At 38.4% G+C, this 6,381-nt stretch overlaps 1 long non-coding RNA gene across 2 annotated transcripts; it reads right to left on the reverse strand.

Annotated features, from left to right (window-relative positions):
* Nucleotides 1-2,080: 2,080 nt before the first annotated feature.
* Nucleotides 2,081-5,635, reverse strand: LOC118797123. Of its 2 annotated transcripts, none has more exons than XR_005005926.1 (4): nucleotides 5,414-5,635; nucleotides 3,987-4,084; nucleotides 3,016-3,188; nucleotides 2,081-2,388 (listed from the first exon to the last, which is right to left on the reverse strand). It is a non-coding gene; the product is annotated as an uncharacterized LOC118797123 (long non-coding RNA). The 2 variants fall into 2 exon arrangements; XR_005005925.1 differs by lacking the exon at nucleotides 5,414-5,635 and adding an exon at nucleotides 4,192-4,364.
* Nucleotides 5,636-6,381: the final 746 nt, after the last annotated feature.

Genomic DNA, 6,381 nt, shown 5'->3' on the forward strand with positions numbered 1-6,381 from the left:
AAATAGACCACCATGCAAATCAGAAAAATCAGAAACAGTCGATTTCACTTCTGCCCTGCGGTGTTTCTGTGTGTGTCTCTCCGAATGTGAGGACCAAAGGTTGGACACATTTACACACTTTCACTGAAATCCATTATAATGTGATTCTTTTCTCTTCTAATCCTGACAGGACTTAGTATTCCAAGTCATACAGGTCTGCCCGAGGAACGCTGTCATCGCCCTCTGCTGGTAAAATGAGGTTACTACAACCACCAACAGCTTGACTTACAAGCTGTAATTACTTTGACTTACAAGGCCTTCTGTTAGTATTAGATATCATATCTATATCTATCTGTCTGTGTATCTCTCTCTCTCTCTGTCTCTCTCTCTCTCTCTCTCTCTCTGTCTCTCTCTCTCTCTCTCTCTCTCTACACAGAGAGATACACACACACATATCTTCTAAACCGCTTATCCTTCTGGGTCACAGGGGGAGCTGGAGCCTATCCCAGCAGTCATTGGGTGGAAGGCAGGAGACATATGGACAGGTTACATATGTATGTATATACATTTATACATGTGTGTGTGTGTGTGTTCATTTCGTCAAGCATTTATTTTGTGTATATATATATATATATATATATATGTATACATACAAACACACACACACACACACACACACACACACACACACACACACACACATGTATAAATGTATATACATACATATGTAACCTGTCCATATGTCTCCTGCCTTCCACCCAATGACTGCTGGGATAGGCTCCAGCTCCCCCTGTGACCCAGAAGGATAAGCGGTTTAGAAGATATGTGTGTGTGTGTGTGTATATATATATATGTATATATATATATATATATACAAACATATTTGTGAATCATCAAATAATACATACATACATACAATATTGAGTGTGCCTTAACTTTTGCACAGGCCACATTTTATGTTTCATATGTTAAATTCAACAAAATAAACAGTAATTGTGTATTAAAATATGCCCAAGTGTGTTTCCTGTAGAGGATGTGTTACTTGTTTACACTTGGCACTCCTAACAACCACCTGGAAGACCTGGTAGACCACCAGTTAATTCATTTAGTTTATTTGGTGAATAAAAAGATTCAGTAAACACATTTACACACATTTATACATTACATACAGTATAATATGTACATTCAGATATGGTATTAAAAGTCTAATATGCATTCAGTAAGCACTACAGATATACGGCATGACAGTAAAGCTCTATCTAAAGCCAGAATATTAGTACAGGTGTCACTCATAAAAAGAGTGACTGCAGAAGGATATGAAAGTTTGAGTGCACTACAAAAACTGCTTATATTTTTTGAATACTAAATAAAATTAACATGTTTTTGTCTGTTTATATAGTTCAAGGTCATTAATTGCTCTATCTGCATATAGTTTACAAATCAAAACCTTTTTTTATACCTGAGACGTATAGAAAGTTGTGAATTAACACGATTTGTTAATCTTGCATCCAATGTAATATTTTAATGATCTGTACTCACACATAATGTGAGTAATTATTGCTTAATTATTAAATGTAAATTATGTAAATTATTGAATCATTAATCAAATAGAATGACATATTTCTTCCCTTATAATTACCAAAGGTCAAAAGGTCATTTCATTTTTTCCCTCTCAAAAGTGCCTTTGAGCTCTGAGGACTGTTTAATCACAAAGCGTGCTCCTCAAACAGCTGGAGACAGTATGAGTCATCTCAGATTTCAATAATGCAGTCTTAAATAATACACGACGGATAATATTTTGAATTAGTTTCTGATGAGTAATCAGTTTCTCTCTGTGAGATATTTGGGGAAAAAGTCATAGAATTGATTTCATATAATAAAATTTCACATTGTTTTATCACCTCATTCAAAACCAGCTTTCAGTGGGGTGGTCAGTCCATCGTTCAGCTTCTTTGTTTGATCTGTCCATCTCCTTTTCTCAGTGAGGTTCTTCTTGATCAGCTACACATCCTTTCAGACCCACAGCGCTGAGTCGTCTTCTCACAGTGGAAGGATGGACAGAAACACCTGTGGATGTTTTCAGATCTGAAGCAGCTTGATTTTCTCCTCTCTCTCAGAGATGAAAGCTTTAAGTGCTGTTTATCTGATGGGGGCAGTTTTGGTGTTGACCAGCTCTTCCAGGTGGTTGTTAGGGGTCACATTTTTCCTGCTAGCCCTTGTGATGTCCTAAGGGTCAAAAATGACTCACCACTATGTTTAATAGCAGAAAAAACCCCTGACTGATCTTTTTTCAATGTGAAAGTTGATGACTTCTCCCACAGTGACCACAACACTGGAAAAAGTGAATCACTGCTTTCTTCATCACCTACTTCCATGACAGCTGGGCACCACCAGGGCATAAAGATCGTCCTTGGGTCATTTTTGACCCGGCAGTTATAAAAAAAACACAAAGACACAAAATGAGAAGCTGAGATTCTGTGGTATTGATTGAACTCAGACAAAACTAAAACGTTTGTATGCATGTGCAGCATCTCCCCTCCACAACCCCACACATGACCCAAGTTCACAGACAAAATAAAAAAGAATTTCAGACCAAATAAACATTTCTTGAAAGCACTGTTCACTGATGGGGAATGAAGCCAGAGGCTATAAAGGTGAGGATAACAGCACCCCCAGTTCTGTCTTTGCTGAGGACATGAGTGGACGTTTCAGTGCTCAGCAGGTCACAGATCTGATTTTTTCAGATGTCCAGGAGGAACAAGAGAACAATGAGTGCGTTTACATGCACTTAATAATCCGATAACTGCAGAAAATCAGATTTTGTCAGTAATCCGATCAACGTTTTTACATACACTTGAGAAATCAGATAATGGGAAACTCCAGGTCTACGTGAGTCAGACAGTAATCGGATTTCTGCTTTACAACCTGCCAATAAACTCACAGAAGAAAACTTGACGTAAATGTAATGTTAAACTCGAACTTCATGATGAGGCTTTTTTAAAAAAAAAACAAAAAAAAAACATTGCACCACTTTACCTGAAAATATGACCATACATGATCTAGACGATGAAGAGTATTTAAATCCTTCATTTCGTCAAGCATGTATTTTGTTTCAGCGTCACTCCAAAAGTGTTTTGCTGCGTCTCGTGGCGTCGCTGCTCACCTATTTCCACGTGCTGTTTTCACGCTCAGTGCTCAGACTGAGAAATCTGAAAGAAATCAGAGTTAGAGTCTACATGCACTGAGACTCAGCCTCTCTGGGATGCTGTTTTATATCCAATCATGTTACTGACCTGTTGCCAGTTACACTAATTTGTTGTTTTTTAGCACAGCTTTAGCAGTCTTTCACTGCCAAAAATGACATCTTAGCGAGTGTAAACATCCTAAATGTAGTCAATATATCTAATATGTCTCATTCTGAGACTGTTGTAAGAATATTGTGAGATTATTTAACTTATTTCTAGACAATTTTACTCGTTTTTAAGCAGTTTTATCTTATAAAAGTGTCTTATTTCATTGTTAGATCATGTTACTTGTTTTAAGCTATACTTCTTGAAATGAGCAAAATTACCTTCATTATTTCTCGAAACAAGTAAACTAATCTGCCAATGGAATAAGACACTTTCACCAGATAAAATCACTTAAAACAAGTAAAAATGTACAGAAACAGGTGGAATAATCTTAGAATATTCTTACAACAGTCTCATAATGAGAGATATTGGACCTATTGATTACATTTAATATGTTTTTACTTGTTAAGATATTATTTTTTGCAGAATTTGTCCCAACGTTTTTAAAACATTGTTGGCATCAAATTCAAAATAGGCATAGATCTTATAAAAACAATACAATTTCTCAGTTTCAACATTTGATATGTTGTCTTTCAATTAAATATAGGGTTAAATGAATTGCACACTATTGCATTCTGTTTTTATTTACATTTTGCATGCCGTCCCAACATTTTTGCACGTTTGCACATCACTTTCATGTGCGTGGTGCAGACTGACCTTTGTTAAGTAAAGGCTGCACCAGCTGAACTGCAGCAATTAGCCCCGTTTCTTCTGTTCATCGTCCAGCTTGGGCAGTAACGGGAAGTGTATCATAACTGCAGATTAGAGACAGTACAGTTACAACAGTGCAGCTGATAGACTGATAGTGTATCTGTGAATGAGCGCACTGTAAGAGCTTCAAGGTCAAAGAGAGAATCCTCACAGCCGAAATGACCACGGTCAGCCACTGAGCAGAGCGCACACACGACCAAATCACGACGACTTCAGGAAGTATTCACGCTCTCTATCTCTCTATCTCTTTATCGCTCTATCTTTCTGTCGATCTCTATCTCTGTCTCTTTCTTCCTCTCTGTTGCTGTCTCTCACTCTCATTCACTCACTCTACCACTCTCTTTCTTTATCTCAGTCTCTCTTGCTGTATCTCTCTCCTTTCCCGCTTTGTCTTTTCTCTCTATCATGCTCTGCTTCTCTCCATCTCTTGGTCACTTTATTAGAAACACCCACCTTGTACTTCTACTAACTGGCCACTTTATTAGAAACACCCACCTTGTTCATCCGCTAACTGGCCACTTTAGTAGAAACACCCACCTTGTGCTTCCACTTGCTGGCCACTTTATTGGAAACACCCACCTTGCGCTTCTACTAACTGGCCGCTTTATTAGAAACACCACTTTGTTCTTCTGCTATCTGGCCACTTTATTAGAAACACCTACCTTGTGCTTCCACTCACTGGCCACTTTATTAGAAACACCTGTCTTTCTCTGTCCCTTCTTCGTCTCTATCCTCTCTCACTTTGTCTTCTCTCTCCATCACTGTCTGCTTATCTCTCCTTCTCTTTCTCACTCACTTTCTCTCTCTAACACATTCTCTCTGTCACCGTCTCTCTCTCTCTATGTCTCCTCTTACCCTATTTCTCTGTTTTTCTCTTTTTGTCCCTCTCTCTACTTCTCTTTCTCTCTTTTTCTCTCACCTCACTTTCTCTTCCCGCTACTCTCTGTTTTTCTCCATCTCGCTTGCTCTCTCTCCCTCTTTATTGCTCTCACTCCTTCTCTTTCTCACCCTACTTTCTCTCTCTAACACATTCTCTCTATCACTCTCTCTCTCTATTTTCTCCTCTCGCCCTATTTCTCTGTTTGTTTCTTTTTTCTTTTCTCCATCGCTCTCTCTTTATCTCTCTCTTTCTTAATAGCTGTCTCTCCTTCTCTTTCACCTCACTTTCTCTTTCTTCACCCACTATGCTCTCTGTTTTTCTCCATCTCACTCTCTCTCTCTGTCTCTTTATTGCTCTATCTCCTTCTCTTTCTCACTTCTCTTTCTCTCTCTCTCTCTCTCTCTCTCTCTCTCTCTCTCTCTCTCTCTCTCTCTTTCTTACTCTTCTCGCTTTCTCTCTCATTCTCTACCCCCTCTCTTTTCCTCCATCTTACTTGCTCTCTCTTCTCCTCTCTCTCTTTGGCGCTACGTCCTTTACAAAACTGCACTCCGCGCTGCAGGTTAGCGTCGTGTTTGTGTCTCTGTTCTGTCTGATTTCTGTTCTTGTTTTATCTCGGCTGGAATCTTCCTCTGAGTGCAGGTTTCACAACAGCTCCAGGCTGTAATCTGAGTGACTGTTGATCGTCCAGCATTTCCTCTCAGCACAGGAGGTTAATACAGGTCACATCACACCAGGCCTGCAGGCTCATCTACCTGCTTCATACAGCCGCGCGGTTCAGACGGACTACTGAACACGTTAAACCTGTACAGGATGAATATGAGATCTGTAGTGCTGCTGTGCTTTAACACAGCCTGACCGACTCTCAGTGACTGTAAAGAGTGACCAGTTGATTAGTGCTGTGGTTCATGTCTGGATCTACTGCAGGTAACCAGCGTTCTAAGTATAAACATCCTAAATGTAGTTAATATATCTACTATTTCTCATTATGAGACTGTTGTAAGAATATTGTGAGATTATTTAACTTATTTCTAGACATTTTTACTTGTTTTTAAGCAGTTTTATCTTATAAAAGTGTCTTATTTCATTGGCAGATCATGTTGCTTGTTTTAATCATTATTTCTTGAAATGAGCAAAATTATCTTCATTATTTCTCTAAACAAGTAAACTAATCTGCCAATGGAATAAGACACTTTCACCAGATAAAATCACTTAAAACAAGTAAAAATGTAGAAACAGGTGGAATAATCTTATAATATTCTTACAACAGACTCATAATGAGAGATATTAGATTTATTGACTACATTTAAGAAGTTTTTACTTGTTAAGATATTATTTTTGGCAGTGTTCAAACTAGAGTGAAATTCTGACTCAATAAAATTCTCTCACTGCAACCTTGATCCTCTGAGGCTGTACATGTCATCAGGCTAATGGAGGCCAAGGACCAAGTTCCAAAACACATCG

This window comes from Colossoma macropomum, unplaced genomic scaffold, assembly GCF_904425465.1.
Source record: "Colossoma macropomum unplaced genomic scaffold, Colossoma_macropomum, whole genome shotgun sequence".
NCBI lineage: Eukaryota > Metazoa > Chordata > Actinopteri > Characiformes > Serrasalmidae > Colossoma > Colossoma macropomum.